The sequence below is a fragment of the Petromyzon marinus genome, chromosome 8 (genome assembly GCF_048934315.1).
Source record: "Petromyzon marinus isolate PM22_M1 ecotype Great Lakes invasive population chromosome 8, UKy_Petmar_22M1.pri1.0, whole genome shotgun sequence".
Lineage (NCBI taxonomy): Eukaryota > Metazoa > Chordata > Hyperoartia > Petromyzontiformes > Petromyzontidae > Petromyzon > Petromyzon marinus.
The window spans coordinates 17,344,020-17,357,016 of NC_133674.1; positions in this window are offsets into that span (position 1 = coordinate 17,344,020).

The window sequence follows — 12,997 nt, forward strand, 5'->3', positions numbered from 1 at the left end:
GGTCCTGCAGTCAGCTGACGACCCAATCACCCACCGCAATGAGCCCGATCTCGTCGGCTCTCAGAAGCGAAGCACGCTTTGAGCCTGGGTCCGTACTTGGATTTGGAGACTACTCGGGAAGACGAGGTGTCGTGCACGCTGGGGTTGCGAGATGCACACCGACTCATTGGCGCAGCACCTTTGTTCATCAGACCAAACCGGTGGGCAAAATGTAGTAGTGGAAGCTGTGCGGGCACTGCGGAAATATCGAACGCGTGCAATGGACGCACGAGGGAGTGAGCGGTGGAGGGCTCAGAGTTGTTATACCTCGTGTGAGAATCCACTCGGCAACCGGAACGGAACTGCACCGTGTCGTGGTTACGGCTAATTGAGTGCGGCTTGGCTAAATGCGGAGTCACGATAAGCGCACGGTTTTGCACGAGTTATTAAAGTGAAGGTTATAATTAAAATGAAGGCCAAAACGCCTTTGCTTTCCATTTCATGACGATGCTCTTGGTATAATAACACCCAAGTGCATTTGAAATCAGCATCAAACTGGTGGGGGGGTGTGTCTGTCTGTTTTTATTTGTGGGAATCAATTTTATTTTATAACCACGTGGTTTATTATTATTATGTTTTCCAGCCATCTCATTTGTGTTTTGTTGCTGCATTGCCTCTGCGGGTATAGGGGGGTGTGAGGTAGGGAGATTTGCACAACAGACTAAGACAGAACCCTTCGCTGCATCAGTCAAATCTTATTTTGTGGGGGGGGGATACAAACTGGGAAGTCAGCTCGTGAGACGTTGTCTCCTTTACAAATACGCCACAGGGTTACTGTGCAATCAGGTGACTTAGCTATTATTCGCCATATTTGCAAACTGGAAAAAAAACCGTAGCCTGTATACACATTATGCAATATAAAAAATGTATTTGCAGGAAAATGTTTTTTTTATTATTCAAGGTCAGCCCAATAATATTTCATACTAATAATCTTGACAACCCTCCTGTCAATCCGGTGCTGGCTGAAGGCCCCCTCACGCTGTGCCAGTCAAGAGGCTTTTCCAACTCTCTTACAAGAGGGGGCGGCTGGGGGGTGAGTCTGGATAGAGACAGTTTACAAAGATAAGCGTCAATACTCTCACTCGTTAGGGGAGTCCAATGTATAAAGAGCCTCGTCAAAAAAACGTTGAAGTGAGCATTGATGTCTTGAGAGTTTGTAATGGGACGACCCGCTTCATTGTCAACGGAAGCTACATGGGTTCGATTCCGTCTGGACTTTGCCATTTGTGCCAATTCCATCACCTCTTGGAGGCGGATGTGGTTGTGGAATGGAAGTTCAGGCCTTCATATATAGTTGGGAGGTTTGATCACGGAGAATAATATCTAGCAAAAGTGGAATTAATCTGAATTTGAAGCTTTCGTGACTGTAGGAATCCATACTCTTTTGTTCTTTCGGTAAAGTCACGTAGGCATAAAATAAAATAAATCACAAGCGTCTGATGGACGCTTGTGTTGCGCCCGAAACGTCGTCATTTATTTTATTTTATACCTACGTGACTTTACCGAAATAACCAAAGAGTATGGACTTAATCTCCCGGATGTTTTATTGGGATTGTGTAGCCTTGCGGGTATCATGAGAGCGCACGCAGAGTGTCCCCTCGGTGGGAGTGTTGTTTGCCTTTGATTTTGTCGAATCCTGCTAGCTCCCTTTTCAAATTAATGAGCACCTCAAGAAACCCTTCAGGGCGTCCCATATTATCAGGGTGGGTGGAGGAAGGGGGGGGGGGCGGGGTTCGACTCCGAGTTGACCGCCATGAACCCTTCCATTTCCCTCCCGATCTCTTCCACGATCTACTTCCCCGTGAGCAATCTCCTGTCCAGTGACCAAGAGTCGTGCGCCATCGCCTCGGGTGCCAAGGAGGGGGATGGGTAAACACCGGGGCGTGATCGAACAGCTACGAATCCACCTTTGTGACTGGGCACAAGGAGGGGATTTGAGACCAGGGGGGGGAGGGGAAGTATATTCTGGAGAACGTTCAAAGTGCCTTAGAGATGCGGGTGTCAACTCGTTCCGAGGGGTTTCAGAATCAGAATATTTATTCATACTGGAGGAATCCGATGCGCTATAAAGCACTTTTTCACAATATGTCCAGTTCAGGGCTCTCCATGGGTTCTACCAGTTAACGTTGGGACATAATGTCTTGAAGGATATTCCTCTGTGCTGAGGTAGGATCCGATCTGAGAGGGTGACTTATCGAGAATGGGGGGTCCAGAACCAGGTTCCAATTCCCACCGTTAATTGTTTCACCGCTTCTCTACTCCTATCAACGATGCAATGTTAGAACACAGCCTTGAATTAATTGTAAGCGAGAGACGCAGAGGAACAAGGCAACAGGACAGAGACCACTTTCATTTCAAATGTTGAATGTCCTTCCCACCCCGCACCTCCGATTTGCATGGTCGCGGAAAAAAAAAAGCTACGTACGGTGCAAAAAAGGTTCAACATGCATACACATGCGATGCTTGTTCACTCACGGTCCCCACGTGTGTGAAGAACGGACCCGTTTTAAAGCCAGGATCTGTGGTGTAGCTGTCGAGTGTGCAGGCGGTGCAACTGCACTGGTGACCCACGGTGTGGCCCGCGGGGGAGGGGCTAAATTGGACCGGTGGCCTTTCAATTTAATTCGTTGGGCCAGGGGGCCAATGCCAACCCACGCTATGCCACTGGCCCAAGCGGCATTTATTGCAGGTTGGCCGTTACGTTACGAAGTGCAAGTTATGTGACTTGTCTTTAAAATGCCCCGTACGTATGAATCAATAGAGTAACTAATATAGATGGGGAGGGTGGGTGATAGTAGTCGGATTCGTTTGAAAGCATATGTTGAAAGAGTGATGGGTTCATAACTGAAGGAGATGTCAGCCATACTAGGATCCGTTTGAAAGCATATGTTGAAACAGCGACTGGGTCACCGAGGAGACGGGGGGAAAACATTCCTCGGGAAAAAATCCTGGGAATGTGACACCCCCGGGCGATGATAGGTGCCCGCTATAGTTTCTATTTTACAAGTGTCGCGAAATGTGTGACACATCCCTGGCTGGCGTGTTATGTCATCTGACGCTCGGTCGCGTGACCTCGCGTGTCTGCTCACAGGCACCACAACGCGGTTGGTGGGGTGGGTTGGGTTGGGGGGAATAAAAAAAAAGTGACCCCGTGAAATTTGACTGCGCGTTAATGTGGCATGGCTAGACATATATAATGCGATGTGGTGTTAGCCAACATTGTTAATGAACATACTTGTACCTTGACAGCCGATGACCAAATCATCCGGAATGAACCCAATTTCTCTCGTGAGCCGCATGTGGAAACGAAGCAAAATTGAGTCTCCGTTGTGCGTCAACGGGTGGATCACCTCCGATTAGCAGAGTCGGCTACGTACGGCGCTAAAGAAGTTCAGCATACATACTGTACATCTACAAATTGCCGGAGGGTAATGTACGATGGGGCCACGTGGTGGGCAGCAGAGGGCAGTGCGGCAAAATCATTCTGTTATACTGTACTTGTGTGCTCCCACACGCTGGGGCGCCACGGTGGCGAGCTGTTAACTACCTCGCCTGGTATACAGGACGTCGTGGGTTCCATCTCGACCCTGACGCCTGTTGTATATTCGGAGTTTGCGTGTTCTCTCTCTCCCCGTGGTCGCGTGGATTTTTCTCCGGGTCCACCGGTTTTTCCCTCCACATTTAGAATCAACATCACGCGTTTGGAGTACTTCAGTTCAGTTAAGTTCATTTTATTAGGTGTAGCCCTGTGAGCCATTCGGCTCTTGAATCGGGTGCAACCGCAACAAACAAAAACATGAACAAGAAAACATCTTAAAGTGACTACGCGCAACAGGCTGCAATACACTTCCACACGGTGATAAACCCATTTGATTGAGCTACCATTTGTGATGGCCAGGTCGCTTCTGAAGAATGACTGTATGGCAGCTCACTGGGTCTCACCTGGTGAAATAAAGAATAGTTTTATTTAGCTTTTCGACACCCACCGTTCCCAACCAACAACGACCAACGTGGTGAAGTATGGTCAAACCAAATGTGTCCGTAGCATAGCTGGTTTGCATTCTGTGAGTGGAGTATTAAGAGCACACTTAGCAAAGTAAGTTAATTTCTTTTACAATGTATGTTTAATTAATAGGATTTTTGTTATTTTATTCTCCGAGATTACGTACGATTGCTAAGTTAATATTTGTGTGTATTTATTAAAACGCTCGGATACCTTTCCCCAAATATCCATCGCCAACGAATGCATTTTCGTTGGGACGGAGAAGTCTGGTTGGTCAACATGGGGAGGGGAATCATGGTACTGAAGTCTGGCAAAGCTCGGCTTAATCAGACTCAAATGAGTACCCTTGTCCGGTGTGTAATCATCGCCACTAGGGAGATAAAGGCGGCCGGGCGTGGTGCTGTCCACTCGCTGGCAACACTTGCTCCAACAGTCTATACGGGGGATCTTTTATATTTGGGCGTGTGCGATGTACGTACGTATGTTTAACTTCTTTCGCACCGTACGTAGCCAACCGTGCCAATCGGAGGTGCGGGGGAAGGACACCAAACTAAACACAAAGAGCAGTTCCTTATTGGCATTCACGCCGACGCAATGAAAGCATCATTCGATGGCTGTCATGTAGCTTAGTTTTGTTCAGAGGCAAATATCAGTACTGAAATAATCTGTAAATTCATCAGCATTGATGCAAGCAAGCCCCGACTCTGCTGATGAGACACTGCAGGTGGAAACGGGTCCAGTGTTTGCTTATCTTGAAACACTGCTGCTGAACGCATGCACTCCAAAAACAAACGGCGCGGCTAATGGTTTGTGTAAGAGATAATTGTATGCATATTCTTGGTTCTTTCGGTAAAGTCACGTAGAAGGGAAACAATAAAATAATAAAAATATAAAACAACATTCTTTTATTGTTTCCCTTCTACATGACTTTACCGAAAGAACCAAGAATATGAATCCCTGCAGTCACGAAAGCTTTAAATCAAGAGATAATTGTATTGTTTATTTGAAGAGACGGATACGTAAAGCCGACTTATTGTCTGCGTATTTTCTTTGGTAATTGAAAAAAGAAACCCACAGATGAAGCGTGTGGCTATTCAAGCAACCAGAGACCGATGTCCCTTGCTTTCATTTAATTCTTGCGTATGGCAATATTTTCAGGAGACAAATGCAATGTCGAGGTCTGCGTGGCAAGAGAGGACTTCAGGAGAGAGTTCACGTGGCTTTGCTACTCCTTCATTGCAAGGGTGCAGACTACAGTGGTTTACTACATGGTCCGTAGTTAGGGTTGCGTGGCCACTATCACAAGACTATGACTCGTCTTTATTGTTCCATTCATGAATGACATGTGCACAGCGACCCGCTGATGTTCTTGATGCGGTTGATGATTCCACACCAGTGTCATCGAGCAACTCCAAAACCATGGAGGTGCGATGTGTGGGTCTCGAGTGAGGTGTTTATTCTGGAGGTCCGTGTTGTTCCGCTCTGTTCGCGAGCAGAGTTCTTCCGGATCTGGGTGAGATTCTAGGATGGTGACAGAAGTAGCGCTACCCCAGAAGGGGGGGGGGAGGGGTCGGGACGTGAGACACGATGTTGTCCACAGGCAGGCAATGGGACACTCCGAGAAGAAACGTGTTGTGTGTTGTGAGCGAGAGGGTCCAATGCTGAGCACCCAGTGGCAAAGCTATTGGTGCGCCAACTGCACCGGGGCTCACGGGCCAGAGAGGAAAATTGGACATGGGAGGTGGGGGGGGGTAGCATCACTCCAACGATCAGTGGCGTAGCTCCTATCGAGTGTGTAGGAGGTGCAGGCGAATGGGCTCTCGGTGGAAGGGGCTGTGAGGGCCGTGGAGGGATTGGACAAGGCTGCCCAATTTAATTCGTTGCACCGGGGCCCATACAGACGGCGCTAGGCCACGGGAATCCTCCGTCCCCCAACCACGTCGTGTTCCGCAGACGATTTGTAAGTACAATGACCACCCCCACAGCTTCGTTTATCAAGATTTCTCCGATCTTACATTTACATGCAAATTTAATATCTAGCCCCGCCCACTGACCCTTGGGAGACACCCATCTCTCAAACCTTTATAACTCCCTGTCTTAGCAGCGCTCCCGCCATATATTTTATCCTGCCTCAGCAGCTCTCACCTGATGACGATTGCTTGTGTTGCGATCGAAACGTCGTGATATTGTTCTTATTTGTATTATTTTTCTATCTGCACGTGGCTTTACCGAAAGACCCAAAAATAATAATTTAAATTTTGACTTAAAAATTTCGTGACTGCAGGAATTCATATTATTTGCTTCTTTCGGTAAAGTCACGTAGATAGAAAAATAATAATAATCATTAAAATAAAAATACCACGACCTTTCGATCGCAACACAAGCGGTCGTCATCGTGACGTCATCATGACGACCGCTTGTGCTATCTCCGTGACTTTACCGAAAGAACCAAAGAATATGGATTTGTAAGTTTCCATTTCGTGCACGGGCCAATCATTGAGAGAAATTACGCAGGACCCAGCCACAGGTGCGAGCACACAATTTGAAGCCACTTCAAGGGCCACAATTTAACCAGGCTGACGGGGCAAGTGCTGATAGCGAGCACCTATAAATAAGACGCTGACGGTACACGAGGTTTGTCCATTACCACGACCTTTACCTCCCTGATGTTTACAGATTGCACCTGGTACTCATTTAAGGCTGAGTCGACCTAGGGGATATACAGAACGCTTCAGATATCCGTCACTGATGTTGGCCGTGAGCAGGAATCGAATTATGGTCGCCGAGTTTGGATCGCAGTGTAACTATCCAATGCACCACCGCTCCCAACTTGGCTGACCACAAATACAAAGATCCCCCGTATAGCCTTAACATGCTGTTGGGGCAAGTGCTGTTAGGGAGCACTTATAAAGGCCTGCACGGTACACGCGGGGGTGGATGACCAGCACTAAGCCCGGCTGCCTTTGTCACCCCAGTGGCGACGTTTGCACACTGCGCTGGGGACGCATTTGATGCTGAGTCGACCTAGGGGAGGCCCAGGACAGATTCAGATAATCGTCACTTTTCATGGCAGTGAGCGGTAATGGAACTCAGGGCCCTCACAGGCATGTAGACAGACACACACCACTCCGCTACACTCATCTTAACAAGCGCGTACGATCTCGCGGCCGTGCGGTGTCGCTCTCCGATGCGTCTGCAGGCTGTGCCGCGCGTTGTGCTGTACGATGCCCCAACAGCGTTTCGCTCCACCTGCTGGGAGCTTCTTCGGGAACCGGGATCGAAGCGTCGGGCGTCATTCCGAACATCGCGCGGACGGCACGCGCACGGGCGAGGCTCAACGTTTCCTTCCCCTCGAGATCACCGCTGTGGCGTCGCGTGGAAGGAGCGCCACGGTGGCGAGATGTTAACTACCTCGCCTGGTGTGCAGGAAGGGTGCAAAGCATTTGTTCATCGGTGCTACATTGTACTGTTACATGTGTCGACGGTGTCCCGTTCGCTCAAACACCCCCACCCATCCTCCCCCGGGCCTGCTGCTAAGTATGCCGCGGCCTTCATCCAGCAGTGGATTGCCACAGGGGCCGTAAAATACTATAATCTTCATGAAAAAAAATCTTCATAAATAAAAATCTTCCTAAAAAAAATGAAGCAGGCAAAACGACCGCCATGGCAGTGGGCCGTGTGATTGCAGGATGTTAACTACCTCGCCCGGTATGCAGGAGGTCGTGGGTTCGATCCCGATCCTGACACCTGCTGTATATTTGGAGTTTGCGTGTCTCTCTCCCCGTGGTCGCGTGTTTTTTTTTTCTCCAGGTCCTCCCGGTTTTTTTTCTCCACCTTTAGAATCAACATCACGCGTTCAGAGTATTAGGCTGCTATAAATGTCCACACGATAAGCCACTTCGTTGAGCTATCATTTGCGAGAGTCAGGTCGCTTCTGACAAAGAGCTACAGAGTTCAGCGGGGCTTTACCTGGTGAAAATATTTTTTTAAATAAAGTTTAGTTTGTGAAAGTTAAGTTCTGGTAGCCGCCTCCTCCTCCTCCTCCTCCTCATCCACCAAAACTCTCCACAACCCCCCCCCCCCAAACCTCCAAAAAAAATCACAGCCGTCACACGCGGCGGCACATCGTGCTCCCCTCTCGCTCGCTCGCACAGCACACAGCAAGGTGGAGAGATAAGATCGTGAGAACGCGGATGGCGCGCACGGGGAGAGCGCGCGAGCCACCGCAGCTGCACCCCCCACCAACCCACCCACCCCTCTCCCCACCAACCCACCCACCCTCCCCCCACCAACCCACCCACCCCTCCCCCGTGAGAGCGCGCGCGCGACTCTCCCACCCCGCCCCCCCCCCCCCGCAACTCCGCACGCGTCATGGACGTTGTGGCGTCACGTCCACGCCCTGCGCCCGCAAGGCGGCCAGGCCCAAGTGCGGTGGGGAAGGCGATGGGACGACGGGGGTGGAGCTCGGGGGAGGGGGGGGTAGGAGGGCGGTGGGGGTTGGAGGGATGAAGGACGCGATCGGGGTGGGGGGGGGTGTCACAGAAGGTGTAAGTACAGGGTGCTCCGGATGTCTTGTGACCCCCCACCCCCAAATAATTTACACCTTACTTAAAAAAATGCGTTTTATAGAATTGAATGGGGGGGGGGGGGGGCGGTCATAAGACATCTGGACCACCCTGCATGTTGTAGAGCAGTAACATAATAGGACGAGGAATTAATGAATAACCGATTCATAATGTGCATCTCTTTGTTTAATCCACTGTTGTTTGTTGAACCTCTTTCGCAGCGTACGTAGCCCACCGTGCTCATCGGAGGTGCAGGGGGGGGGGACAACAACAACAAACACAACACAACAAACACAACAACAAGCAGCGAGGGGAAGGATGGGCCGTGATGGGAGGGGCACTCCCTGTTCACTCGGCGTGTCTAATGATCGATCCGCCCCGTCACCTCCACTCGCGAGGAGCTCGCTACCACCCCAGGGAGTAAATCGACGCGATTCAAAGTAGTGGCGATTGGATTAATAATCGATTCTTTGTTAAAAAGCCGTGACTTTTTTTTGATACGCGTTTTTATTTAACCTGAGCCTGTTGTCCGTGTTCATATATATTTTTTCAAATCCTTTGACGCTTAATTTCTTCGGATGTGCGAAGCCGAACGAGCTGATATTGTGTAACGCAGACTCGTCGTGACAATTCAAGATTTCATTTAAAGAACCGGTCCAGGTCTCGCCGATCCTGGGACTCTTCGTGTGTTCTCGTTTGTTACTTAAGTTTGTATCTCTCTCACTCGGCATCTAAAGAATTTCTCTCGCAGCACTGCACGGCGAGAGGTGGCGATGGACACGGGGATTCCTTCATCCAGCAGTAGATGGACAACAGATGAACCGCATGGTGGGACCCCGGGGTCCCGAATAAAGCGAAGTGATAATCGTAATTAATTCATTCATTTTTGGCGACTCCGTCCTACCGCGCACGTAAACGCCGCGACCCACCTGGCGCGGATAATTTTGCTGTCAGAAGAAACACAACTTTGAACTTTAATTAGCGCATCGTGTAGAACTCGTCGAGAGGAATAGATCGCCGTGTCGTTCGTCTTCAACGGACATCAAATGACGTCGCGACGCAGTTTGTGCGAGAGCCGGGGGCTTACGGGACCCCGGGGTCCCGCCATAAGGTTCAGATGATGATCATCATCACGATGATGATAAGATTCGCTCGTCAGGCGATTATATATGATTTGTCATTATTCGATTCGATAATCAATATGCTGTTGTCTGGTATTAACCGTGTGGTCTGTACGCCCTTACAAGTTTGTGTACGCATTATCTCTATGGGACCTTTTTATCGTCAGTATCAGAGTACGAACATTTGGAAGAGACGTTACCGTTTCTGGCAATAAAACCGATGGTTAAGGATCGAGTCTGCACTAGCCACGCGTGCTTTGTGGCAAAAAAAATACATGCGAACAAACATACTCCGATGATAGACACGCAGAGCTCGGGCAATTGTTGACACCGAGTCATCACGTGACTGCTGCAGCCTACCTGCCCCCCACCCCTGTCCTTTTGTATTCCATTCCTAGCGCCTCTGAGCACGCTCCCTCTCTACACCAGAGTGAGCGAATACTGCGTGGATGTTGTCGTGTAGTCAAACAATCCCACCGCGATTGACACGACGCGGGGAGGCCTTCATCCGGCAGCGGAGCGACTTACGAAGGGTCGTGCGCAATGACACCAACGCAGTGCCGGATTAAGCGAGTGCGGGGTCTGTATAGCACATGTTATAAAGGGGCCCTAAATAATAATAATAAAACACTTAAATATTAAAACACACAAATGTTTTACTTGCACAGTTAAGTAATTGTATTTCTTTTCATTTGCTATACAGCCAGATAATACGACGTTCATAAAAGTTGAAGGCGGTATAGTACTATAGCAATAGAGCAAGTGCAGAATCACTGAACCGGAATGGATAGCTTGAAAGCATTTAGTGTAGTAGCTACTTCACGTGTAGTGAAGTAGCTACTACAATGTTTAGTAGTAGCTACTTCATATGTAGCTACTTTTGCTACGAGGATCATCCGGCACTGCCTGCCTGACTAGTTAGCAGAGTAATGTAAAGCGCCCCTACATCATTGCCGCTGTACAAAGACAAAGATGCCCCGTTTAGCCTTGACACACTGTTGGGGCAAGTGCTGTTAGCGAGCACCTATGAAGGACGGCACGGCACACGAGGAGGTGGGTGGCCAGCAACCACACCCGACCACCTTTGTCTCCCCAGTAGCGATGTCCACACATCGCACCAGGTACTCATTTTAGGCCAAGTCGACCTAGGGGAGGCCCAAGACCGGTTAAAAAAATCGTCACCGGTGTTGGCCGTGAGCGGGAATTGAACCTGGGTCGCCAGGTTCGTAGCGAGGCGTAGCGCTAACCGCTCCACTACCGCTCCCCGTATTGCTGCTGTACGCACGCACACACACCACACGCACCACAACACAGCACACACACACACCACAACACAGCACACACACCACACCACTCAAACCACACCACAACACACCACGCACACACGACATACACCACACATTACGTAATGCGAACGCGTACGCGGGCAATGTTTTCATTGCACATTGGCCCGTGCTCGCGCGGCCTCGTTCCGAGGGCCCCCCCCGGTGTAATTGCCATCCGGCTTTCTCTTCGCCGCGACCCCGCCCGTGTTTACTCTACGCTAGATTAACTCGCTAAATGAGATTATTAAGCGTGATCCCCGCGGGCGCAAGCCGGTTGCCAGCCCCCCCCCCTCACCTTGTTTTTTTCTGGACGGAGTCGTGTTTATGTGCTTGGGTACAGGTGTCCCTTGCCTCTCCTCCAACCCCGTCCCCCCACTCCTGCCCATTCATACGAGATGATCCGTTCATAGATAATGCTGACGATGAAGACGACGAGCAGCAGCAGCAGGCCCTTTCTCAATCCGCTATTGGATGAAGACCTCCTCTCCTCGCCCCACGCCCACGCCCTGTCGATCATTGGGGGGTTGTTTACCCATACTTCACCGCGATGGTTAGTGCGAGTTGTGGGGAGGGGGGGTGTTATATCACTCACCACTAAATTTGAGTTACAATTAAAAAAGCTTATTTTAATTGTAACACGGATGATCCCGTTTAGCCAGTTGCCCGGCTATATTTTTTTTACAATGGAGATCCGCGGTTTCGTGAGCACAGCAGCAACAACGACTAAACACTGAGAGCTCTCCAATGTGTATCCCGTTCCCGAAGAAGCTCCCAGCACGCGGAGCGAAACGTCTGACGTCGTACCGAATAAATACGCGGTTGCAATCAGGAAGCACATTGGCGGGATGCAACTCTCTGATGGTTCGAGGGTATTCGTAGAACGCACGGTGGGTTTTCTTGTGGCACTCCGGTTTCCGCCCACGAGATACTGATTAAAGGCATTGGCCAAAACGTTCCAATCAATGCAGGATCGTCCCGAAAAAATCCACGGAATTTACTGAAGATTTGCGGTATGGCGAGCTTCCTCGAGTGCCGTGGTTCTCAAACTTGTTTGGCTTACCGTACGCCCCTCGTCGAATTTAGTTTCAGCCGAGTACCCCCTTGCCTGACCCAACAAGGATTTCAACCAATTGTCCGTTTTGCGAGGCATCCCTTCCTAGCCAGTGACTGCAAGCGAATGAAACAAACTTCAACGGACGCTCTGCGAGCGTGATGAAACTTTTTCGCGCTTCGCCGATTGCTCTTGGACATCACATTGTTTGCAATCAATTACTTTAGAAAGGTATTTTATGTCGTTCTAGATTACCATGCAGATTTAAATGTTATCGTAGTTATTTCACATTGGCGGATTCATTACATGATTATTCGCCAATGACTCATGCATGAAATAATTTCACACGTTTACGAATCACCGCACGTTAACCACCGGTGGTGACATTTGCCAACGTGCCCCCCAGGGGTTCAGCGTACCTCCAGTTGAGAGCCACTGCTCTAGTGGGAGACCCTTTCACCAACAGTGGCGTGAGCAAGGAATTAATGCGCTGCACTTTCACCGCTCTTACCCTGGGCAGGCGAAGGGGCTTGGCCCAGACACCACTTATGCACTAATGTCAGCCATAGGACCCCCCGGTTGCCCAGTTCAATTGCGTACACTCGCGCAAGGTTTTCGTAATGTCGGGCGGTCGTGATGCTTAAAACGTTCACATTTACGCTTCGCCAAGTCTGAAGCTGCATGTTTTGTATACAAACCGTAAGCATCAGTATCTGCTGGATGAACGCCAGCCCAAGTCGTTGGCATCTCTATCTCTCGATGCACCAATGCATTTAGCTACTGCATGCGAGCTCATTCCATCGCTCCATCTCCGCGGTGGAACTTCTCTCAGAAAAAAGGCTCGTATCCTCCTTTGGTTGCCATTCCGTCGTTAGTCTCGACCACCGGCCATC